Source organism: Panthera tigris, chromosome A1 (genome assembly GCF_018350195.1).
Source record: "Panthera tigris isolate Pti1 chromosome A1, P.tigris_Pti1_mat1.1, whole genome shotgun sequence".
NCBI lineage: Eukaryota > Metazoa > Chordata > Mammalia > Carnivora > Felidae > Panthera > Panthera tigris.
In genome coordinates this window covers 81,118,148-81,144,767 of record NC_056660.1, presented here as the reverse complement: position 1 = coordinate 81,144,767, position 26,620 = coordinate 81,118,148, and the positions used below count along the sequence as shown (strand labels likewise).

General features: G+C 56.4%; 1 protein-coding gene across 1 annotated transcript in view; it reads right to left on the bottom strand.

The window, feature by feature from the left end:
* MCF2L (MCF.2 cell line derived transforming sequence like) overlaps positions 1-26,620 on the bottom strand; it is a 129,625-nt gene that overhangs the window by 85,739 nt on the left and 17,266 nt on the right. The gene's annotated exons all lie outside the window — the stretch shown is intronic.

Here is a 26,620-nt window from a genome sequence, read left to right as displayed (position 1 = left end):
AGTCTCTTGGTCTCTTTGTCTTGAAGGCTCACGGTCTTTGGGTTTGGCGGACATCTCGAAACCACACATCGTCCCGGACATGTCCCTCCCTCAGCTCCCAGTCACAAAACCCAGAACACCCAAGTTCTTCCTCCCAGGCCCCAGGCCCACCCTGGTGTGCCGAGTGCAGGCACCGGCGGGCCTTTGGAGAACTGGGTCTCCGGGGACCCCAAGAGTATATTTTACTCAACATGAGCTCAAGCTACTGTCGAGGAATTCGTATCTATAAATGGCATCCAAGACTTTTGGCAGTAAAAAGTCTTAAATTAATCATGGCGGGGGCGAGGGCAGGGAGTCACTTAGCACAGCTCTTCAACGAGATGCTGGGTACTTGGAAAGTCCTTCCAGGCTGACAGCCGGCTCATTATCACGTGCAGCCGCTAGGCGGGAGGACTCTTTCTCTTCGTAAGAATGACACGGGTGTGCACGTGTGCGTCAGTGCATTTCCACACGGCCAGCACACGCAGGTGCAAGCTGGCAGGGCCTGTGGGCCAGGTGACACACCTCCCTCTCCTCCTCCCTCCTGGTGCCTGGCGCCCCTGCCTGCCGTGCACAGACGACTCCCCGGGGTCGGGCCAGCACTGGGGCCCATAGGCACCACACGCCCCACAAGCCTGCCTCTTGTGCAGCGCTGGGTCCCAGCCCCACCGCCCGGCACTGCCCTCGGCCGCAGCCGGGCCGCCCCACTGGACGATGATTCCCTATGGAGCCCTGCTGCTGGTCACGACTAATTGTTCACCGTGTAACAGGGCCTTTTGGCCCTTTTCAATGACAACGTCTTCCCTCAAACAAAGACAGGAAGCTCTGGGAGCCTCCGTCAAGATAGCCCGTAAGACACACCACAGGTCCGACACGCTGCGGCCTCTGAGCGCCAGCAGTGAAATCTTCGGTGGAGAGACCCTGGAGCTGCTCACTCGTAATGAGCTTTCTGAGTAACACGCTTCATTGTCTTAAATAAAGGACGCATCACGATACCTGACCAATCATGACAAAATCGAGAGACGGTGCCCTAGTCATACGAAATTAGAAACCTACTAACAGACAACAGGCAACATGGTGACTTAGGTCTTTTCTATGCTGTGTTTGCAACAATTTTAAATAAATGTTCTCCTCGCATTGATTGGGAATATTGTGTGGCACGTGAAAGTTTGCCTGAACCTTCCACGTGAAGTTCTGACACTTTCTGCGTTGCCCGAGGGTCTGTGCCTGGAGACCGTCGGCAGCGAAGTGTCTGGGGTCTTGCGGCACCAGGGTGGACGTGCGGCGTCTCCCAGGCTCGGTCAGCTCACAGCAGACGCTCCCTGCACGTGAATGTGTCCATGCGGATGAGGGACGCTGCCTAAGGACTGGGTTTCAGAAGAGAAAACAGTATAAAAGGGCTGAAAATCCCTTTGAGACTTGATAAATTCTCAAATGGATAAAATTATAAAACTGATAAACCATGGAGCCCAAGCGTGCACGACTACTCAACAACTTTCCACGTTTTGTTACTATTTAAACATCAAAGAACATGTCCTCCCTTCACAAGGATTCAGAAATCAAAACACTCAGAAAACTGTCTTTGAAGATAAAGTAACCTGACAAAAGTGAAGTCACATCTGGGGCATTCGTCCACCTGAAGTCTTGCTAAAAACATCACCAATGCGACTTAATGCTAGTTCCTCCTTCTGCAGAGGTAAGAAATCGGTTTTCACACTTTGGGGCCTGGACTCACTTTTTGCACGCTACAACAAGGGAATAACAAAAAGCCAGAAAGTTGGCTCGAAGCCCAATTTAGACACACAAATGCCACTTAATCTGTCAAGTTCAGAAAGCTCCTGAGCCAGCCGCGCCCTGGAGAGCCCACACCTGCCGCTCAGACGCTCGCTCCCCCTTCTTCTCCCTCCCGTGGGCCTCCTGCCCACAGGCGGCCTGAGCGCTTTTCACGCGGACTTACGTCCCTTGCTGTTCGCGGCAGCCCTGCGAGGCAGGTGTTCTCATGGATCCACTTTATGAGGACACCCAGGCGCCACCCGGCCACAGGCGGCAAGGCTGGGTTCCGGTCAGGGACCACCCCTCCCCAGCGCTCACCCGCCTCTCTGAGGTGGTGCTAGCGTTATCCCCAAGGCAGGATACCTCTTCCACACTGTATCCAAAGAGCACCGAGGACTCTGATTCTAGAATGTTTGTGTGTACATCACACAGCTGCAATGAGCCTGTTTACGTTTTGAAAGACACAACAAAGGTTTCTTCCTCCCAAGTCACAAGTATAAAATGAATGGATAAGTTCTTAGCTAACCAGAAATAAAGCTCGAAATTCTATTTATGACCGCACAAACCCAACGGCAAGGATTCACGATTTGCACTCATGTGGAGATGATAATTCTGGCGAAGAAGTGGGTTTGGGCAGAGAGGAGGGCCTCCCACAGGAGGACACGTGAACTCTGGCCACCGGAGCAAGCATGTCCCGCTCCAGACTCTACCTTCTGCTAAGCCGTGAATCTGTGGGCCCCAAACAACCGTCTGAACTACTCTTCACCAGTGAAAATGTGTTTTTCGGCCACAGTACCCTCTCGACGAGCAGCTGAGGTCAGAAACCCTTCACTGTGATTTCTGAATTGTTACTGGTCGTGACAACAGAAGGGTCTCTCGGGTCATGTCTTGTTACATTTACTAGCCCCTGAGAGTGACGCTGGAGGGAACCCTCTTACTCGGCTGGTGCGGACAACCCACATGAAGGTTCTCTCCCCAGGAGCATGTGCCTGGTGCACCGTGGAGAATATAGGATCACCCACTTGCGCCCCCAGGAGGCCGCTGTCCACAGAAGCCGCAGCAAACCTGAGACCCAAACACAGACTGAAGCCACCCCCACCCTGAGTGGCTTCTGTAGGCTGGGCACTGTGGGGGCCCCTTAGGGAGGTTCGCAGGAGTCTGGAGCATGGCCATTACTCTGCGGGAGCCCCTGACATAGTCGGGGTTGGAGCCGACCTGTGAAGCAGTCGGCAAACCACATGAACAGCACACAATGAAATGCTGCAAGGGGGCTGCATGGAAACAGGGTGTGAGGCCCGGAGAGCTGGCTGCTCCCAGGAACTGCTTCCCAGAGGACGGAGGACGGCAGCAGTGTGACCGTCACCTAGAGACGCTGGACACAGGCCAAGAAGGGTGCCCGATGACAGGAAGCAGGTGGAGTGTCTGGACCCGGAACCGCCCCCACAAACACACTTACGTGGAGCCAGCTTCCTGTCTGTCATCTGCTTTGCTTGAACAAAGGGACAACTAGTGGACAAGTGCAGAAGCATGGATGTGACTGGTTGGTCCTCTTCCGATGCTCAGAGCATCCTTCAGAATTGCCTCCTGGGTCCCTTCATGCTTTAAAGGGTACTCGACACCCACCCTTTCAGCCACACTTGCGGTGTCTCCAAACAGCTGACCTTCCTTTCTTGTAACTGTGTCCACTGAACGTGGACACCTCTGAGACCTTTACAAAGTATTTCGAGCAGGGGAAGCAACTTTAAAGCCCCTGGATCTGAGAGCTGCTGGGGCCACCTCAGGTCTCCAGCTTGCCCCGTCCACAGGCTCTCACCAACCAGCCCGGGGCTCCGCCCATGAGGCGTCCTTGGGATAAACGTTCCTTTTCAGTCGAGATCTGCATTCTGTAATTTCTCATTGATTCCCCGGCTCTCAGCCCCACCGCCCAGAGGCCAAGACAACAGCTCCAGTCCTGCCACACGGTGGGCGCACACACTCGAAGGGCATGGCTGTGTTCCTGCTGGGTCTTCTGCTTTCCAGCGATGGCCAGAGAGAGCATTGCAATCTCCCACCAGGTGGCTGCTGGTTCAGACCACACCATCTGTATTAGTCAGCAAGTGCCACGCTAATGCTGGGTAACAATGCACCCCTGATTCAGTGCCACCCCACTCAGCTCTATGGGGTTGGCTTTGTTCCACGGGCCTCCCTCTGGACCCAGGCTGGAGGGGCAGCAGTTGCCCCAGACACGAAGTCTGAGTCCCTCTGACTTTCATGGACATCGTTTGTGACGAAGTTAGTGTATGCGTGTGGGCAGCCGGCAAGGATGCTTTCCTCCGTGAACTCTCAATTCATTCAGTCACTTCGTTCATGAAGGTCCAGGTACCAATTTATAGTTTCTCAATCACACATTCTCTTTTCGAAACTCAGGGAAGTATTCACAGATATCCGATGCTTGGGTGTCTCCTCCACCTGCCATGGTTCCTGCATCCACACAACACCTGTTTCTGTGGCACGTGAATGAGAGGTCACACAGGACGTGAGTGAGCCACAGACATGACAGAGGAGCCATGGGCAGGAGGCATAGAGGGGACGTGGGCAAAGCTCACAGGAGTGGCCCCAGAGGGGCCCCAAATCAACCGATGGGCAAGCGGGCCGCACAGGTGTAAGGAGCCCCTGGTTTTCCATCCGCTTCCATCTCTGGAGTCCACTGAGGGGGTCAGATGCTTCCACCTCCCCACTGAGCTGCACCTGGTCTGGGACAGACTCACTTGGCCGGGGTGGGCCCGGGGACCTGCATTTCTAACACCTGGGCAATGCTCGCTCGGAGACTGCAGCCTGAGAACCCTGTTGGCAGGAAATCAGCAACGCCTCAGGCATGCGACTTCAAGAGAAAAGACCTCTGGTTTCATCTCCAGGGCTTCTCTTTTGAATCCCTAAGACCCACTCCTGACTCCCTGCTGTGGGAGCCCAGGAACTTCCTGTGGATGCCCTTTGTCAACAGTTGACAACAGCCACACCCACCCACCACAAATCTGCACTACGTTCCATCGCATTTCACACGTCTTCCTATATCCATCTAACCTGCCTCCATGGTGTTCTTCCCAAAATGCCTCAACACACCTTAAAAGTGGATCTGAAGAAACAACTCCTGAGGCTTCATGACTGAGGCAGACGCCTGCAGGTGTGGGGGGGCCATAACCATGCTGGACAGACCTCAGTTTTGCAGGGAGGCTCTGGCCACTGTGTCGAAAGCCCCTACATTCACCGTTCTGTGCAGGGATGAGCCCACCCTGCACCCAGTTGGGTCTCCCTGGTAGGAGTCTTTCCTCCGACAGGTGCATGGGGGGGGGGGGCGTCAGGCCACTCTGCTCTGAGGACATCCTGGGAAACTTCTCCCAGCCCGCTGCCCCACTAAGCCCCATCACAGCCACACACCACCTTCCCAAGGAGGGTCGGTGGCCTGGAGGACATGTGATGGCAGGTGGGCCACACTGGATCGTCCTTTCCTCTCATGGCCACATCCGACTCAGTCAGCCCCACTTTCAGACATGTGCAGGACCCCACTGCCCATGCTGAGCACCACCCAGGCCCCAGTGGCCATCCACCCTCTCCTGGACCAGCAGTGGCTCCCAGTCACACAGTAAGTCCACGTTCCCCACAAGCCTCTGGATGAGCCCTGCTTGTGTGTCTCAGAGGCTCCGATTTCCCAGAGTCTGAGCCAGGGTTGGAACCGTGGGCCGGCTTTACACGGGGCTGAACAGTGGGCCCCTCAATTCTGTGTGTTGAAGTTCCAACCCCAGGACCTCAGAATGTGACTCTGCTTGGACACGGGGACTTTAAAGACGTAATTAAGATAAAATGAGGTTGCCGGGTGGCCCTACTCCATATGACCGGGGTCCGTGTAAGGAGATCAGACCCAGTCATGCAGAAAGACGACCACGTGAGGACACGGGAGAAGATCGCCATCCACACGCCAAGAAAAGAGGCCTGAGGACAGACCAGCCCTGCGGAACTTGGCCTCAGACCTCCAGCCTCCACACTGAGAAATGCACATCTGTTTCTCTACAGCGGCCGGGCTGCCTAATGCAGGGGCCCAGACCCTCGCTCCCTGCCCCCTGCCTCCACTGGCTCCCCCCGCCCCTCGGCCATTCCAGCCCCACACACCAAGGGCTTCCAGACCCCACGGTGCAAACACAAATAGCCTCATTTGCACAGAAGGCTCTTCCCCAAACTAAATATTACACACCAAATTCTTAGGGTATGTTTCAGCATTTCTGGGTTAACTACCTACTTTTACGTATTGACCCAAGCAGACGCCACATCCACATAATTTTGTGCAGAGGGAAGCCGGCTAAGGAGTTGCAGGACAGAGCTTCTCTCTGAGAAGATGGGGGGTGTTGCTGTCTTGTCACAGGCTGGCTTTGTTCAGACAATTCACATTGGCTCAAGGTCCCTTGGGACATAGATGTGCCATCAGCAGCGTCGGGGGACCAAACCCTCAGCCTTCCACCTGGAGGATTCTCGGGGACTGCAGCACCTGGGTCTGGCTTCCAAAAGCATTCTGGTGACACAGCCCCCGGGGTGATGCCCACCTGGGGAACTGCTGCCCACCAAGTAGCAGCTACAGAGGAGAGGCGAGGCAGGGCTCATTCCCAGCCTCGGATCTGGGCGTGACCCACGGAGAGGGGGGGCAGCAAACAGAAGGCCCTCCAGGGCAGCCCGGGAGCGGCAGCGGCGGGGTAGGGGAGCGCCCGCAGGCTCGCAGATGGGACAGGCCAGCCGGGATCTGCTGGGTAAACCACTCACCTCGGTGTGGCCTCCAGGGCAGCTTTTCACAAGCTTGACACAACTTGGAGACTCTGTGGCTTTGTGGCATGATGGGTATTTCAGGGTTTGGGCAGAACAGAGAATGTCAACTACCAGATCTGCCACTGACCAGTCCTGCAATCTAGCTGGACCTCAGTTTCCATACCTATAGAATGGGCCTAACGGCCAAACCTCAGACTGGCTGTCCGGATTGAAACACGCTACAAGCACTAGCTCTGTATTAGGCAGAGGACAAAAACTAAAGAGAAAAAAACAGAACAAAACAAAACAAAACAAAACAAAACAAAAAAACCCCTCACAACTATGTGTTGATTTTATGTGGTAAGACACAATTCTCCTTTTCGTTAAAAACAATATTTTAAAAATAATTTTTTCAAATGTTACGTTCCGTAGAAGAGTACGTGATTTCTGTGACTCATTAACTGCCCATATTTGGTCTATTTACATATTCATACCAAGCAAACATCAAACCTAGAAAAGTACACCTAACAAGAAAGAGGGAAGTGAATTTTAAGAGTTTCCCACCCCCACCCCCCGAAGCAGACAGAAGCAGGTGTCATCACCTGGAACCCACCCCTTCCCTCACACCTCTTTGTCTCTAAAATTTTTCTCCAAAGTAATCAAGAAAATTGCAACTTCCCCAGGATGAGACCCTGGTGAGGCATCCTTTTATGGTTACTGGGCCTGTGACAGTCACCAACTACTACAAGGCTGATGGGGGCATGGGGTCCTCATCCAGGGCTGACTGGGGGACGGTGGTGGGGTCCTCCCCCCTGGACTGACCGGGGGACGGGGGTGGGGTCCTCCTCCTGGACTGACTGGGGGACGGGGGTGGGGTCCTCCTCCTGGACTGACTGGGGGACGGGGGTGGGGTCCTCCCCCCAGGACTGACAGGGAGACGGTGGTGGGGTCCTCCCCCCTGGACTGACCGGGGGACGGGGGTGGGGTCCTCCCCCTGGACTGACCGGGGGATGGGGGTGGGGTCCTCCTCCTGGACTGACTGGGGGACGGGGGTGGGGTCCTCCCCCCAGGACTGACTGGGGGACGGGCGTGGGGTCTTCCCCTGTGGACTGATCACGGGGACGGGGGTGGGGTCCTCCTCCAGGACTGACGGGGGGACAGGGCACTTTCCATATATTTGGACTTGCCGCTCTTTGTTCTTTTACTTTCCAGAAGCTTCTACGTTTGCCAGATCAGGTGTGTCACAAAACTATGTTCATTCCTACTTGAGAGCTCTCCAGAGGCCCTCTGCTTGAACTGACCGAGCACATGGGGGACGCCGCTGCGGGCCAGGGTCTCAGAAGGATGAACCCCGATGAATGTATGCTGCTGGGTGATACACCCACTCCGCACCCAGCACGGCTGAGTTCCTGGCTGAGATATGAGTTGACATTTGGCTCCTTGGCCAGTGGTGAGCTCAATGCAGGACAAGAGACAGGACAGCGGTGGGGAGGGAGACGCCGGGGCCAGAGACAGAGGGCCCAGGGGAGAGGGGCAGGTGCAGTGCTCAACCAGGACTTTCTGGTGCTCACCGGGGGCCATTCAACTTTGAAATATGACAGCACTTGTATCTTTACCTTCACTGTCTGCTGTGCAACCTTGTCCATTTATCCCTCCACCCATCCTCATCCACCCACCCACCCACCGTGTCATCGTGCACCCATGACAAGAGCTAGTATTTTGCTCAAGGTCAGGGAGTGGAGAAGGGGGCACTCGACCCCGATTCCTCTCTGCAGCCACTCCTGGCCCAACACCACTGGCATCACCCAAGAATGAAAAGCACAGATTCTCAGGGTCTGCCACAGACTTCCCGAATCAGGGGTGTGGGGTGGGGGCCAGAGGCTGCGAGCATTAGCTCGGGCGGCCTCGGGGGCCCATCCAGAGGACCTCTGTTCTTCCGCTTTCTGCACATGTGCGGGCCGACTACAGGTCCGTTAGTGTCTCTCCCTCCTGCTTCTGGCTTTGTCACGGTTACTGAGACTCTAAGCGAGATGAACATGCTGGCAAGGGGGCCTCACAGAGCAGGGCGCTCCTGCCGCTGGAAGCCGCTCCTGGCCTTGTGATGGGATATTGGGTTCAAGAGTCCACGGACAACAGACACAGGTTCACAGCCCACATGCCAGCACGCGCACCCTCCCTCCCACGCAGGCTAACCTAGATGATGCCAGCACCATGGGAAGTCAGGGGAAGGACAAAGGAACATGCCTGTCAGTTCGGGGCGGAGCCGCAGAGGGAAACAGACACGGAGCCTTTGAAAGGTCGCCGAGTGCACTCAGCTCTGACCTGCTCCCCAGGGCTCAGGCCCCCAGCCCCAAGGCACCGGGTCAGTGCACAGACCAACATCCTGCCCACGTCTGCCACTAAGATCACCTGACCCTGTTCTGTCACAGATGGGGAGCTCCTCTGAGGACCTGGGCTGGCGAGCAGGTCGACATCGACCTATATTCCCATCCCCGTGAGTGGAGCTGTGCGTGTGCCCCAAGTTGGGTCGACAGCGCTGCGTCAATGCCTCGGGACACACACCCGCACCGCATCACACAGCCTGCATTCAGCGGAGCCTCGCTCGCAGCCTGATGGAAAATGAGTTTGTGCAGAGGGAGCCGACAGCATTAACAGGACACAGGCAGGGACGCCGTCCTCTCCCCCTGCTGAAAACACTACATCCTCGTGAAGCTGACCGTTGACCTAGATTGAAAAGCGATCTGAAATCTGCGGCTGTTGGCAGCACAGATGTGACAAAGGACACACATCTGTGACTTGCTGCTGAGGGGGTCAAATAGAACCTGGCTCGCAGCACAATTCGGGGAGCGGCCAGGGTCCTGCCTGCTCCTCAGAGAAGCCTTTTCACAATTCAAAATGCACACGCATCTTCCGAGCTGGAGATGAAACCTCCGTCCCCGAGAACCCAGGGCATGACGTCACTCTGGGAAGTCTTCCCACCGCTCCTGTCCTCACTGCAGGGCTTGAGCGGGAGGGGAGGGGAGGGCCTGAGGAGCCGGTCCCCCCCGCCCCCCTCCCCCCGCGCAGGGCGGGAGGGGCGCTCCGTGAGTCTCTGACCCAGCGCCCTTCACCTCAGGACACAGCCCAGACCCCGCACCCAAGCAAAACGCAACCGAGTTCCAGAAAAGGGGAGCCATCTCCCTAGGAACGAGGGACCAGATGGCACACAACGGCTTCCTTTTCTTTTGACCCATATCCGGTAAGTCCAGTAGCTTTAATCACAAAATCACCATTAAAAACTGAATGTCTCCAAAAATCGTGGCTAGACCACCGCACACAATGACATGTATGCTGATTCAATCACTGCTTTGCCCTCCAAACCCAGTGAGGTCTCCCACTTGTGACAGAGAGGAAGGATACCACCCCTAACCCACTTAAGTGACAAAATCTAATCTCCCAGAAAGGCATCAGTTAGACAATGAAGGAATGATACACAACGTAACGTTTGGGCAATATCAGGCAAAAATGTGGCAACTTACTTTTAACGACACACGATTATTTCCTCTTCATTCAAGGAAACTAGTTAACGCAGACCGCTCTCTTCCTGCACAGTGCGGCATCGAAACTCAGAGGTGACTGACTGAGACACTGCCAGCTCAGCGTTTTCTAACCCTAAAGGGATCCATTCGAACGGCTCCTCAAAGCTCGTCTTAAGTAACCTCCTAATCAATACAGGCAACGGAAGCCCACACATGCCGTCCTCTACCCTTACCTACACCATTCCCAAGCGCTTGTCTCAGCTGTAAATTATATTTGGTGAGGAAAAGAAGCATCCCGTTAATCCAGATTTTTCCTCCTAAAAACAAGCTTCTGATAGCCTCACCATGCCTACGCCCCACTCTGGAAGCCCTTGGCTCGGATTATTTTCAACCCACAGATACCGTATGCTTTCTCGAAAGGCAGCTGCCCCCCGGGGTGAAGAAGCAGATCTCAGACGAGGGTACGAACCCGGATCTGCAACCTGCAGCTATATGCTCACTCTCCCGGGTGGAACCAAATCACGCTGCCTGTCCACGGAAACCTAGCAGCCGCCAGCAAGATGCCCAGCACCTCTGCTCCTTCCTGTTCTCGCTGCTGGGGAAGAAAACGAAGGCTGTCATGCAAAACTCAGGCGCATGATGTCAGGCTTAAGAACACAGGATTCAGCAGCTCCTCCTACCAGTGTGCTTGGAAACCGCATCGAGCCTCCGCACCATTTCTTCCAGAGCCATCTCTTCATTTCTCAGCCAAAACCTCATCCTCCAACACCAGTGACCCTCTGTTGCAGAAGGCGCCTTATGGGTGGGGTCGTGCGATGGGGAGGGGGCACGGCCGCGCCTCCCTTCCCGGGATTGGTCCCCGAGCCCCGCCAAGGGGGCGCGCCCTGCGGCAGGGGGGCTGCGGGGCGGAAGCGGAAGCGGCGCGCTTGCCTCGCGTGTCCCCACGGCCACCAGGGAGCCCTGCGTGTGCGCCCCCGCCTTCACCTGGGAGCCCCGCGTGTGCGCCCCCGCGGCCACCTGGGAGCCCTGCGTGTGCGCCCCGCGGTCACCTGGGAGCCCTGCGTGTGCGCCCCGCGGTCACCTGGGAGCCCTGCGTGTGCGCCCCCGCGGCCACCTGGCAGCCCTGCGTGTGCACCCTCGGGGCCACCTGGAACCCATGTGTGGACCCCCTACGGATACCTGGCGGCACCCCCCACAGTACCGCCTGTGCTCCCCGCGCAAAGGCGCAGCCCGCCCCCATCCCTCGCAGCCCTGGGTCTCTGCTCTTTCCCCCGAGAGGAAGGAGGAGCTGCCGGGCCGAGCAGAAGGTGAAGTGGCCGCCAGAGCGTCACCGGGAACCTGCTTCCCCCACTTTACCTCTGGCTGCCCTGGGGCAGGTGCAGAGGCCGCAGCAGCCCAGCGCGTGCTCCCCGCGCTCCCCGCGCCGCCGCATGCCTCCCAGCCACCCCGGGTCCCTGGGTCCACGATGTGTCCGCGGGTGGCCAGGGTGGAACAGCCGCCCCCCAAGCCGCGCCGCCGGTCTGAGGACGCAGGGCGCGGGGAGGGAAGCGCGCGGCAGCTCGCACAGGCCTTCCGACCTCGCCATGCTTGGCACCAAGCCACTGCGTGCATTTTACACCTCAGCGCCCTGCATATCGGAGTCGCCGTGTGGGCGGCTGCGGCTGCGAGGGAACAGGGGTGTGCGCTAACCCTCTCCTCGCCCGGGGTCTGCCAGCCCTCTGTGGTTGGCATGCCAGGTGGCGCGCCCCTCCCTACAGAAGCGGGGTTTCAGGAAGAAGCGACCGTTTGCGTGACTGGTTTGGTATGTTCCAGCGAGGAGCCTCTGAGGCTCCGGCCGTGGCTCCTGTCAACACTCGGTCACACGGTCAGGCTCCAAGCTGGGTCCCAGGGGCAAATGGTTGGAGGTGACCCAGCACTTGCTCTGGGAGAGGTCGTGGGCCTGGGGGGCAAGAGAAATCTGGAAAGTGCTGCCGAGCGGGATGAAGGATGCTGCCCTTGTGCTTTGCTTTTCTTGTTTACATCGGAGCCACCTGCCACCAGTGAGGGCGGGGGCAGCAAGGTGTCCCGCAGAGCAGGCAGCGAGCCTTTCTTTCCCTTGTGGGCCCTGGTCCTGGGCTGTCCTGCCCGAAGCTGTGCCAGACACATTCCCCTTCACCCCCCATCACACACCCCTTCACCCCCCATCACACACCTGCCCCACCTCACACTCCCCTTCGCCCCCCATCACACACCTGCCCCACCTCACACTCCCCTTCGCCCCCCATCACACACCCCTTTGACCCCCATCACACACCTGCCTGACTTCAGGGCAGATCCTGAAATGTCCAAGGCAGGCCCTGCCCTGCCTTGCCCTGCCCTGCCCAGTGCAGAGGGCGGCGCCCATCCCACTGCCCCAAAGGCAACAACCCCCACACTTGTCCTTGACCCGCACACGTTTCTCCCTGGCCACACTCTCTCACACCTGCACTGCACATCTGGGGGTCACATCCCTCCTCAGAGGCGTCTCCACCTCCTCCCTCACAGGGTTTAACCCCTTTTGGTCACTGCAGTGCTCAAACTTGAGGTCCCGTGGAAGCCTGGAGGGCTGGTTGACCCCACCACACCCGGTAGGTCAGGAGCGGGGGCGATGGGCATTTCCAACAGGACCCCAGGTGACGCTGAGGCTGCTGGTCCACAAGCTGAGAGCCGCTGCGAAAGAGGACAAGGCAGATGCCTGCCCCCTGCTCTCGCTGACTCCCTGCCCATCGGGGCGGGACATCTCCACTCACACACAGTTTCTTTCCTGAGCCCTGAGGCCTCCACCCTGTCCCCTGAAACGCCTCTGGCTGGTGCCCATCCCCAGACCAAGTGCTGCTTAGGTGGAGTCCGCTGACCTCTGTGACGGGTGCTGTTTATGTGTCAGTTGGCCAGGCCTTGGTGCCCCGATGTTGGTTCAAACACCAGGCTGGATCTCTTTTTGAGGGTATTTCACAGATGTGATTAACATGTAAGTCAGCAGACCGAGTAAGGCAGATCCGTCTCCCTGCTGTGGATGGGCCTCATTAAATCATGTGAAGGCTTTACGGACAAGGACGGGTTGCCCTGAGGAAGAGGGAAGACTTGGGACATGACCCACAACGCCAGCTCTTCCCTGGTGGCCAGCCCACACCTGCACCCGCAGGTTTCAGATTTTCCAGCCCCACAGCCAGCTGAGCCAGTCATTTATAGATCTCTCCTCCCTCCTCTCTCTTTCTCAATTTCCACCAAACCTTTACTCTCTCCTTAAACTATAGCATAAATGGTGCTTTCTATAGAAATCACTTCATATCTGATTGAAGAATAACAATAGTGACACTGTCCCCAAACCCAGCTCCGGGGACTCTCCAATCTCTTTAAGGACGTGAACCCCTTTAGGCATCACAGACAGGTGGCACTGTCTTCACCCTGTTTTATAGGACGAGGCACAGAAAGGCTCAGTAACCTGCCTAGGGTCACACAGCTGTGAAGTGGCAGATGCACAAATGAGTGTTTGCTTTATGGAAACCCTGTCACATCCCAACTAGAATGCCATCCCCAAAGTCCTTTAGAGTAAATAAGGGACAATTAGGGAGGGAGGGTCCCAAGCCCAATACTGAAGAAGAACCAGGCCCAAGGGCACGGGCCTGCTTTCTATCACTGTCTTGCCCCCTCCCAGAAAGGAGAAACAGGACAGGGCTGTTCTGGGCCCCATGAGGCCACACGGTGCCCAGGTGGGAAGGCAGAGGTAATGTTACACCTGGATACAGAACACATCCGCTTAGCAACCGTTCCGTTCCGAAAGTTAGCCCGAAACAGGAGCCCTGGGGAGCCCGCCCTCCTGAGGAGGGGGGAGCTCTGGGGGAGGGGGGAGCATGGCTGGAAGTGAGCACAGCCCTGGAGACTGAGGACGCACATACGTCCCATGCTGCCTTGCCCCACGTCAAGGGGGCAGCATGGGGAGAGGGGGGACTCGGAAAGAAGGTTCTGAAGAAATCCACAATTGCTAACAGCACAGCCTGGCTCTGGAGCTGGGGTGTGGGGCAGGTGCAGCCTCCTGGAGCAGGGCGACCAGCTGCTTCTGAACAACTACTCCCTGGGCAGGGCGGGGCTGAGCTAGGCAGGGGGGCTCCCTGCCCCTGAGGGGCTTACACTCTGTGTAGGGCCAGCCACTAACAAGGACACACATCCTTATGGCGGCTGGGGAACAACGGATCCCCTGGGGAACTGATGTGAGGCCACAGGACAGAGTCCAGGATACGGGTAAGCCCTGTTCCAGCTGTGTGCTCTGGTACATGCACACCCATGTCTGTGGTAGGCAGCTTACAGCAGCGCAGAGGGGAGGGGAGGGGAGGGAGGGGGCAGAGACAGGGGTGGGGGGAGAAGTGAAGGGAGAGGGAGCATGAGGGAGAGGAAGGGAGGGGAGGGGATAAAGAAGGGAGGAGGGGAGGGAGGGTGTGTAGGGGGAGGGGGAGAGAGGAGGGGATAAAGAAAGGGGGAGGAGAAGGGAGGGAGTGCAGGGGGAGGGGTATTGGCCCGGGGGGGGGGGGGAGGGGGGGCGCCAGGAAGGGGTGGGAGTCTGAGAGCAGCACACCACTACAGCAAATGGAGAACCGAGGGGTTCCCCGGTCACAACGGGAAACCACTCAGTAACCGAACTACAACAGCAAGTTGCAAATACACAAAATGGGACTCCATTTACACCAAATTCAGAGACAGGTGAAACTAAGCTTCTAGCAGCAGAGACACACAGCTCGAGCCCAGTGTCAGCGGGGTGGCAACAGGCTTCCCTGAAGGAGGAGCTGAAGGGCCCTGTAGGGTCCTGTGACCAGAGGAGGGGTGGGGCCTGGAGGGAGGGGAGGGGCCTGAGGTCCTCAGGGTTCTCAGTCTGGTCCAAGCACCTTACGACCATGGTTGCAGACCCATGACCTGGGTCTCCAGCCCTCTGAGCCCAGCAGCATCCCCACCAGTGCTCAGGATGATATCCACACCAGCTACCTTTCTTCCAACCCTGGACCAAACACAGTACAGAACAGGCATAATATGCCAGGCAGGATTCCCCGGGGGGCACCGTGAGAGGGGCCAGCTGTGACCGACCGTGTGCCCAACACCACTGGTTGGACCATCGGGGAAGCCATCTCACACCTGTCAGAATGGCTTTTACCAAGGAGACAAGAGATAACAGGTGTTGGCTGGCCGTGGAGAAGGGGGACCTCTGTGCACGGTTGGTGGGAATGCCCACCGGTGCAGCCACTGTGGACATCAGTGTGGAGCGTCCTCAAAGAACCAAAAAGGAAACTAGCCTAGAATCCAGCTATGCTACTCCTGTGAACGGACCTAAAGAAAGAACAGCAACTCAAAGAGATCTGTGTGCCCCACGCTCACAGGGGCGTCGTTTACAACAGCCAAGACCTGGAACAGCCCAAGTGTCCACTGATGGAGGAGACGGGGGAGTGGGTAAAGGTGGGTGGACACACGGCGGGCTGTCGCTCATGAAAATGGAGGAACCCCGCCATCTGTAACCAGGGGGTGGAGCCCGAGGGGCACCAGGCTCAGTGAAATATGTCGGAGGAAGACAAGTACTGCATTTGGTCACTTGTATGTGGAATCTAAAAGCGCTGAGCTCAGAGACAGAGGGAGCAGAATGGCGGCTTCCGGGGGGCGGGGTGGGGGCTGTTGTTCAAGGGTACGAACTTCCAGTGAGAAGGCGAAGTTCTGGGGCCCTAAGGTGCAGAGAGACGGCCACAGACACGACCCTGGGTTACACATTGGAAGACTGGTTCTCACCACGAGACAGAACTGGTAACTATGTGACATGACGTGTGGTAACTAACCTCACTGTGACCACTCCCGGCACATGCCTCTGTCGAACCATCACCACAGGCACCTTCCCCTCATGCAGTGGCCGTGTGTCCACTGTGTCTCAGTACAGCATGGGGGAGAGGGCAGCCATGGGAGATGGTGACAAAGGCGAACCTCTGAAAGGAGCTAGGAGCCCCTACTGCCAAGGTCTGGAGAAGACAGGTCTACACCAGCGAGACAGGTCTACACCGGAGGGTCAGGGCCGGACCACCAGCACGCGGGGGCCCCACAAGGCAGCACCGATAAGACCCGGGATGTGGCCCGGCAGGTGAGTGCACGCGTGTGTGCAGGTGTGTGTGCCCACGGGCCTCCCCGCCCTGCTCCCACGGGGAAGAAGTGGGAGGGAGGGCAGTGAGCCGGGAGCAGCCCCCTTCCCTGTGGCCCCGGGTGGGGCAGGAGGAGAGGGAGGCTGAGTGTGTGCGCGGACAGGACTGGGCCCAGGAAACAAAATGACCAAACACGACAATTTCGGGGTCAGAATAAAGTGTCACCAAGGCACCCTCCGCTCCGTCCAGCAAGGGTCCAGGGAGCGGGGGCAGGAGGGGGCAGGAGGGCTCAGGAGGAAAGCCCAGCTCCCTGGGTGTGAGTGGCGGACTTGGCGATGGTCACCTTGTAAAACCATCGTGAATCCTGAGAGGAAACACAAAACTCAGTGTGTGCGCCAGTCAGGGCACCAGTTCATGCCGGAGCCAGGATGGGACACACGTGTTGTAACTTCCTGGGGAAATTCACCGCAATCACCCAGCAGGCCATAAAGGACCACTAACCCACTGGACCAGGACCCTGTGACCAGAAGGAGTGACCTTCTGGAAGGATCCTACCTGGAAAATAAAACTCCTGGAGTCTGAGTGGCCGGGAGGGGGGTCACCGCAGGAGCCTTCCTGAGGAAGGGGTGAGCCCTCGAAACCCCTATTCAGCCGGTTCTGAGAACAGGAGGGGCCACGGTCCCACTGCAGACACGCAGGGCAGAGCCACTCAGGGGACCCCGGGCGCTGGCCTCCTCACGTCCTGTCTATGTTACCAGACTCGGGTCCAGCCCTGCCCCCCCCCCACCCCAGCTGAGCTCTGGACAAATCTCTTGGGGGCATCAGCCTGTGCATCATCTCAAGGGCCAAGCCAGCCTCTAAGTCAGAAAGATTCATGTGGGAAACAGGCATTCAGGTGGAAAGCAGTGAACAGTGTCAAGGAACCACTTTTTACTGTCACTTGTTGCCTTTCTCCACTGAGGCTGCTGGGAGCGAGCACCACAGACGCTGATGTCTCACGGCCCCAGAGCCTGCAAATCCAGGATCAAGGCGCCTGCACGGTCAGGTTCCCGGGTTCCGGTGAGGTCCGCTTTCTGGGGTCGTCCCACTGTGTGCTCACGTGGGGGCAGACGAGGGAGTGCTCCGGGGTCTCCATCACGTGGACACCGGGGTCACTGGGGGGCTCTACCCTCGCCCTACACATCTCCAGACACCATCTCCTTGGGGGTTTGGATTTCCGCATGTGGACTTGGGGGACACGACGTTGAGAACACATCAGCGCCTATAGACACTTTGTTCCGATGACAATGAAACTACCTGAAACTCCTTCAGAAGCACTGTCACATGTGTCACCGGGGCACATGTGGAGGGCAGGGAGGCTGGGAGACTCAGACTCCCCGTGAGGAGAAGGAGAAGGGGAGCAGAGAGAACTGGACCATCGCTGGGGCTCTGCAGAAGCAGCCCACGGGCCCTCGCCACGTTACCCCAAACAGCAGTGGGCTCCTCAGGGGGTCCCCACCCCAGCTGTCACCACAGTGTGCACAGAAGAGCCAGCAAACTCAAGCCCGAGGTGACCGAGAAAGCACCACAGAGAGCAGGATGAGGGACATCCTTCTCCTCGTCCTCAGAACCCACGGATGAGTTACCCTGAGCGGACAAGGGGACTTTGGAGGTGAGACCGGCTGAGGATCTTGAGACCGGGAGACTGTCCTGGGTCACTGGGGTGGGCTGGACGTATCCCAGGGTCCCCACGGCAGGGAAGGGATGTGCCACAGCCCCAGAGGATGGGGCGATGCGGCGCCACCGCCAAGGAACGCAGACAAGGCCCGAAAGTGGCCTCTCACGGGGCCTCAGGAGGAACCAGCCCTGCCCCCACCTTGGTCTGGGACTCCTGGTCTCCGGAGCTGGAGAATGATACGTGTGTGCCATCCAAGGCTCTGTGGTCATCTGTTATGGCGGCAAGAGGAAAGTAATGGGGCCATGTGCGCCAGCCCAGAAGCCCTTGCTGCAGAGAGGAAGCCACCCAGTGTGAGGTCTCGGGGCCCCCACAAAAGGCCGACAGCAGACGTGGGGCCCCAGATGGGCGAGCACACACAGGCCTCCTACAAACCCCGAGGGTCAGGGGGAAGCCCCTTCCTCGTGCCCACAAATGCGTCTGCTGCCCCGACTGCCCCACGGGCTGAACATTCAACCTTCACTTGGCAGCGTGGAGACCCTCGTGATTATTCAGAAAACCCTGTAGTCTGCCTGTCTGTTCCTGACATTTGAAGTTTGATTTTACAGCCTTGACGGGGAGCGTCGTGAATAACCAGGTGGCCGCAGTGTGACGTCGTCCTGCACGGCGAGGTGTGTGCCGACACTGCATGTTCACTTGTTGGCTGCTGACGCCCCACCTGCCCGCGTCCGCGCCTGGAGAATGTTTCTGCTCTCACCGCGAGGAAACAGCCCCAAGGGGGTGAACCGACAGAAATGAGGAGAATGTGTTTAACAGCTGTGAGTTGAGGAAGCAGCGGCCGGTTTCCTTCTTCTGTCTCCTTCCGTTGTTCCGTGAGCTGCCCCGGGAGTTCCGGCAGCCTCTGGCTGCCGGGCCGCATCCCCACCCCGTGGGAGCCACCGGCTGTCCTCAGGGAGGACCAGCCCCTGGGACGGGGCCCCGGGCGAGGCAGAGCCAAGCAGGACCGCAGGCACAGGATGCTGTGGTGTCACAGGCAGACAGCAGGACGCAGAGCCGCCCCCCTCCCTGAGCGGGAGACCCGGCCACCAGTGCTGGCTGCTTCTGCACCTCGAGGGCACGAGAAGGGACAGCACAGGCATGAGCCATTTCTGCCTCATGGGTAGGAAGTAAAACGGCAGCAGTGGCCTGGAGACAATCAGCCCAGCGTGTGCCTCTAAAGCAGGGGCTGTGCTGGGCCTCACCCGGGGGCCTCCCGCGACCCACCTGGGCCCAGGCCTCACAGCGCCAGCGCCACTCACTGCTTGGATTTGCCGATTTGGGTTCCTTGGTAATCATGCCTCCTGGGAAGTAGGAAAAATAAATCAATATACTCTGGCATCTGGACTCCGCTCCTACAAATACTTTCTAAGAAACCAAATGAAACCAGAGAAAAAATACCGTTGGCCTTAAGGGGACCTGGCTTCGCTCCCTCTGGGTCACGACGCAACACATGGACTCAATTCTGGCAACTGCGCTGGTTTTCTTCTCCAAAGTGTCTGGGGACGTCCTGGATATATAGATGTAAGAGGCCCCACCCAGTCGGGATGTGTGTGCATAGCCACATGCCAGCAGGGAGGACCCTAGGCCTGCAGGGTGACAGTCACATTCGGTGAGCACTGGTTTTGGTGATGGTGACGCCTCCCGGAGACTCTGCCCAGCGGTGCAGCACAGGGCCTGCGTTCTGGGGTCAGTTGGTGGGTTTAGCTTGCCCCTGACTAGGTGGTGACCTTGAGAAGTGACTCAGTTTCCCCATCCATAAAACAGGGGTCACATGCTGCCTACGTCACTGGTAGCGCATCAATGGTTAGAATGGTGCCTGACAAGCAGCAAACGCTCGACGATTATTAGCCAGTAAACTCAGAGAGTCAGACTGTAAACTCCAGGAAGGACCCCAGAAAGAGCCTATCCCACTAACTCTGTGTCCCCGTGTCTCAGCCCCTGTTTGTGACTCCCCCCACCCTGGCCTGTGAGACCGGGACAGACTCGAGGTTCGCTGTTCTCACATATTTATCCCCTTACCTGATTCGTAAGGGAGCCCTTACCACGTGTCACAGGCCACGTGCCGGGGACACAACACTGACAACACACAAGACCCTCATCTCCATGGCTTTGCTTCCGAGGAAGGCCAGCCTGCCTATGTGCTCCCAACAGGGTCCCCCGTCCCCACCTCTCCTTCCACCTCGGGCAGCTTTAATGTGGGGCCCCCAGCATCTGTTCTGATAGGCCCAGGTCCTGGCCACGTCCCCATTCTGAGGCCCTGAGCCAGGCGCTGGCCCGGGTCCCCATGCAGGTGACAGCAGGAAGCTGTGACAGCACAGGACTGCTTTCCTCCCCACACAGCAAACCAGCAAATACAAGCCCCTGCTGTTTGCAGATAGCGTGAACAGCATGTCCACCCTTCAAGGACCACACAGAGCACAGGAGAGGCCACCAGCCCCTTATCCCAAAGCGCAGCCCACCCTCCAAGAATGAGGCTCTGGGCCAGTCACCCCGAGGGGCACTCCCAGGCTCAGCCCATGGAGAGCAGTCATTTGGGGGAATCACCCTCCGTTCGGCCCCGAGGACGCCTGAGTTAGCAGGAAAATGAGGCAGAACACAGAGAATACAAAAGAAGGGCAGGCCCACGTTTTTCCTTTGGTTTCAAGGTTTAAGTACTTTATCGAGGTATAATCGATACACAGAGATCCGCACCCATTCACTACGGTGAGTCTGGACTTGGCAAACACCGTGAGGCGCCCCTCTACCAAGGTCACAGACGCACACTTGCCTCCGGGAGCCTCCTGGGCCTTGTGTGTGCCGGGAACAGTTCCCAGGGACAGAGGCCTCCAGGCACACAGAACGGCGTGCTTGAGGCAGGCAGTGCTGTGCAGCGGACCTCTAGAACATTCCATACGCCCGTTGGTCGTGCCTTCCCCTCCCAGCAGCCCCTGTCACCACCCGCTTTCCTGACGGTGACTGTTGGGTGCAGCTCCCAGCTGGACTGGGTGTCCACTGGTCCTTCTCTGTCTTGTCCCAGCAAGAGGTCCTCCAGGTTCATCAGGGTGGCCTCGAGTGGCAGGACTTCCTTCTGTTCTGGGGCTGGACACCTTGGTGAGGCATGGAGCGCCAAGCACCCTCGTGAGAATGTGACTGGTATGGGTGCCTGGACGTCTGTGGGATGGGGGAAGGGCCGCCTCTTCACAGAGCAGCGGCCTGGCCACCTTCCCACCTCTGGGAGGTGTTAGCAGGGGCTGCGTGGGGCGCCCCCCCGAGATCTGGCAACAAGGCCTGGCCAGCTGTGCACTTTGAGGTTTGAGGCCTGGGAAATGTGTGCAGGACGGTGGGGGGGTGGCCCCTCCTTCGGGGCCCTCACCTTCCTGCTGGGCGGGGAGACAAATGTGGGAAAGTTCAGGATGGACACAAACTTAAGTGGGGCCCTTGCTTATGCCAAACAAGGCACCGTTCAGAGCTGGAGAGTGTCAGGGGAGAGTACCCGAAGCCTCTGGCCCAGCTCACCCAGCCCTGCTGGGCCCTGGGGACACCGGGTCGGATGCATGGGGCTGACACGGGGGCAGGGATCACATCAGTCCCCCGTGGCTGGACCGGGGCAGGGCGTCCAGGGGCCACGGCAGGTGAGACCTGATTTTGAACTTTGTTCATGGCTCTGCAGAGGCAGAACCCTGTGGTCAGAGCTCCCCGCGCCCTGCACACGGTGGTCATATTCTCTGAAGGAGACAGACCCGTGGCCAGAACGCCTGTAACTTCCAGGGTCCGAAGGCAACCGTCCACCACGTTCCTACAGGATATCAGAGCTGAAATGTACCTTCCAGCTCACCAGAAACGTCCCGAAAGGGGCTTGCAGCAAAGCCCGGGCACTCTCCGCTCTCACCAAGACAGGTGCGCGGGGCGTCAGCCCAGGGCAGCCCAGGTCACCTGGACCCCCGAAGTACCAGCTGGTCTTTGTGAAAACAGCGTCTATTCCCCAAACAGGCACGTAGCTGTCGTCCCACACCCAGTGCCCGTTCTGGTCTCTGGCCGGTGGATCTGACATTTATTGGAAGGGAAACTGCTAACAATAGAGCCGCTGATGGGACGATAACGTGGCCTCTGGGGAGCCGTAGCACCGTGCTGCCCCAGCTCTGACGCAGGCAACTGTTTATGTTCTCACTCTGTGTGACTTCCGCCCAAAACAGTAAACACTAGAACACGCCAATTTATAATTAGGAAGTTGGTTTATTACTTAGTTTAGAAAATTAATAGTAACGAACTTAAATTTGATTTAATCTTACATTTTCAGATTCTTGCCCTCAGATGTGCCCCACACAATCTACAAAATACCTAAAACGGTCAGAGGGAGGCACAGTGGTTCAGGCCCTGCAGAGCGGGGGGCTGTCCTGTGCCCCAAGGACCTGGAGCCGGCATGCTGGGCACTTGAGCATTTTAGACAAAGTGGGGACCACCTCCTTGTTCCCTTACAGGGACATGGTCAGCAGGGTTCCTGCGTCATTGTGGAGGTCCCCAGAAGACAACCAGGGGGCTGGGCATGTGTATGCAGTAGCTGCCACCACAGGCAGGGGCGCGGGCTGCCTGGGCAGGGGAGAGGCGGGCCTGGTGTGGGCTTACTCCACCCCTCCACCTGACGCTCCACAGGGAGGACAGGAAGGCAACGGCAGCCCAGCTCTCACCGCGGGGTCGGTCAGTCGCCTTCTGCCTTCCTTCCCTTGGTACTGAACGTTTAAACATGCATGATTTAACTGTAGAAATGCCATTTACTCAAGCCTTAACTTAGAGTCAGTCTTTTCCAGGGCTCAACGGCAAGGTCAAATTGAGTTAACCACCTGGACAGCACAGCTCTTTACGCGTTTCCATCTGGACCTGCAAATCTGTGGCAAATAGTTTATTTTTAGCCAGTCAAGGTCAGAGCCAGCTATAGTCCTCCCACTTCAGACCTGATTCTATGAACTGTCGAGAGCCTCCCAATGTGGCATCTGTGCATGCGCTTGTCGGCGGTGCGTGAGTAGGGCTGCGGGTTATTATTATTTTTAGGTAATCGTAGCTTCCCATGCAGTTGTAAGAAATAATCCAGAGAGATCCCACGTGCTCTTCCCTCCCGACGGTTACAACATGCAAAACCAGGTAGATGTCACAGCGCAGATGCCAACACAGATACGGTCAACAGACAACGTCCCATCCCCGCGCGGACTCGGAGTCCCTTGACACACACACCCGCCTCCTTCCCGCTCCGCTCTGAGCCCCTGGCAGCCACTGCTTCGTTCCCCACTTCCATAACTGTGTTCTAGAAACGCAATTGCGCAGACAGGCATGGTCGCAGATGCTGCCTGTTTACAGGTGGAAGGTCTGAGCCACTTTTCCAACCAGAACAGGCTCCCTTTGTACCTTGTCGCATTTGGTCATTCTCTCCACATTTTGAGCTTTTTCATCCTGTTGGTTATGGTGATGTGTGATTAGGGATCACAGCTCGTCCAAGGCTCAGATGATGGTTAGCATCTTTTAGCAGTTAAGTATTTAATTAAGGTACGTTTTTTAGATGTAACACTCCTGCACACTTAACAGGTAGTGTAAATAGCACGTTTATATCCACTGGCAAAGTTCACTTGAGTCACTTTGCTGTGGCATCTGCCTCACCGGGACGGCGTGAGCCGGAACCGTGTGTCTGAGGCAAGTCTGTCCGTGATGCTGGGGACGGGCTCTCCTCACTCAGCCTGATTCTCTGGAGATCCTTTGTGTTGCCACAGCTAATGCTCACAGACCACGTCTGTGCGGGCAGACCACAGTTTTTCCTAACTGTTCACCCATCGAAGGACATCAGGGTTCTTTCCAGTTTGGGGCTATTACAAATAAAACTAACATCAACATTCACGTGCATGAATCTGTGTAAATGTTTTCCTCTCTGGGGATAAAGTCCCAGGAGTGCACAGCTGCGTGGTTTAACAGACACCGGCAAGGCTTTCCAGAGGGGCCGTTCCTTGCTGTGGTCCCACCAGCTGTGAAGGGGGACTCTGGCTCGCCGTATCCTCCCCCACGTGTGAGGTTGTCACTTATGATTTCAGCCATTCTGGAAGGTGCTACTGGTGTTTCGTGGTTCTATTCACACTTCTGTAAAGGCTGATGGCTTTGAGCATCCTTCCGCTTGGGGCCTGACGCCTGTCTCCCCCACCCCAGTATCTGCTCAGGCCTGCTGCCCCTGTCCTAGCTGCATTCATAGCTGTGTGTGGCAAGCTTGGAGACCCGCTAGTCCTTTACCAGCTCTGTGATCTGCAAAGACTTTCTCACAGCCTGCAGTTAGTCTGTCTGCCCGCTGAACAGCGTCCTTTGCAGAGCATAAGTTTCTAATTTTGACAAAGTCTAATTTACCAATTTCTCCTTTTATGGATCATGTTTTTGGCATCAAGTCTGAGAACTCTTTGTGTACTCCTAGACCCCAAATATTGTCTACTACGTTTCTTCTAACAGTATTATAGTTGCACACTTTGTTTAAAACTATAAAACCCATTTTGGGACGCCTGGGTGGCTCAGTCGGTTGAGTGTCCGACTTCGGCTCGGGTCATGATCTCACAGTCTGTGAGTTCGAGCCCCACGTTGGGCTCTGTGCTGACAGCCCGGAGCCTGGAGCCTGCTTCAGATACTGTGTCTCCCTCTCTCTGGACCTTCCCCATTCATGCTCTGTCTGTCTCTCTCTCTCTCAAAAATAAACATCCAAAAAAAACTTTTAAATCTGTAACATATTTTGAGTTAACTTTATGTAAGAGGTATGAAATTCAGATCAGTCTTTGTTTTTGCCCCGGGCCCCCAATTGCTCTGATAGCCAAATGTGTTACAAAGGCAATCTTGCCTCCATTGATTGATTTCCCATCTTTGCCAAAAGTACGCTGGTCTCATTTGTGCAGGTCCGAGTTCCTCCTGCTCTGGCACCTGCTCCTGCACCAGCACCACACTGTCCCAGCACACGAAGCAAATCATGTCTTGACAGCAAGTGCACTGGTTCCTCCTTTTCTTTCCTCCTCGAGATTGTTGTAAGAATTTTAGCTCCTCCGACTTTCCATACAAATTTTAGGATCACGTCGCCTACATCCACAAAACAACCTTTCTGGGATTTTGCTAGGAATGCATTAATCACTGTAGCGAGAACAGACGTGCTAGGCTCAGCCTCGGACTTGTGAACACAGCGCGGCTCTCCCTTCACCGAGGTCTCTGAGTCCCCACATCCGCATCTGCAGGGGCTGGCACACAGCCCTGCGCAGATTTTGTTACCTGCACAGAAGGGTTTTGTTTTTTCACTTTGAGAGAGAGAGGGAGAGAAAGTGCATGCGCAGGGGAGAGTGGCAGAGGGAGAGACAGAATCGCAAGCAGAGCCTCCATGACCATGGGATCACATGACCTGAGCCAAATTCCAGAGTCACTTAACCAACTTAGTCACCCAGGCGCCCCCTAGTGTCTCTTTTGAGTAATTACAAGTGGTGCCCCATTTTTTTTTTTTTTTTTTTTTTTCCTTTTGGTGTCCATGTGTCCGTTGACTGTGAATGTTCATCTTGTATCCTGCAGCCTTGCTACACTCACTCATCTAATTCTAGGAGAATTTCTGTAGAGTCCTTGGAATTTTATAATTAGGTAATCACTGTAAACAGGGACTGTTGGTTCCTCCCCAATCTCCACGCTACGTACTTCCTTTTCCTGACCTGCACCACAGGTTAAGAGCCATGAGCAGACACGACACTGTGTCCGGACCACACGGCCACTGCGGTTCTTGCCTTTTAACGTGACGCTGGCTGTCGGCATCTCTGTAGATATTTATTAACAAGTTAAGGAAGTTCCCCTGTATTCCTGTTTTTCTGAACGGGTGTTGAATTTTGTCAAATACTTCCATATTGATTGAAATGATGGTCTGAGCTTTCTTCTTTGGCCCATTCTGGTGGATTCTACTGATAAATCTTGAAATACTGAACCAGCCCTTCGCACCTGCAACAAACTCACCCCGGTCATACTGAACAATTCTTTTTATCATTGCTGACCTCTACTTGCAAATATTTTGTTACGGACTTTTGTGTCCACATTCACCAGCAATACTGGTCTGCAGATTCCTTTTCTGTCTTTGTCGGGTTTGGCATCAACGTAATCCTAGCCTCATAAGACAAACCAGGAAGTGCCTCCATTTTATCTTCTGGAAGAGACAGCGTAGAATTGATGTTGGTTCTTTAAATGTGTGTTAGAATTCTTGAGTGAAACCACTCAGGTCTGGAGGTCTGTGGAGAGCTTAAAAAAAATTTTTTTTTAATGTTTATTTATTTTTGACAGAGAGACAGAGCATGAATGGGGGAGGGGCAGAGAGAAAGGGAGACACAGAATCCGAAGCAGGCTCCAGGCTCCAAGCTGTCAGCACAGAGCCCGACGTGGGGCCTGAGCCCATGAACCGTGATATCATGACCTGAGCTGAGGTCGGACACTCAACCGACTGAGCCACCAGGCGCCCCTAAAACTACTAACTCAATGTCCCAAATCGCCGTTGGGTGCTTCACGTGGTCTGTTTTTCTGTCTTCAATTTTCAGAAGTTCGACCACGAGATGTCCTGGTATGGTTCAGCAGGATTTTTCTAACTGGGGTTCTATCAACTTCTCAAATATTTGGGTTTGTGTTTTTTGCCAAATTTGGGTAGTTCTGAGTCTTGTCTCCTTGTGCGGCCCCAGCGGGGTCAGGTCAGCTGTGAGAGTCCACGTGCCCCTGAGGCTCATTTT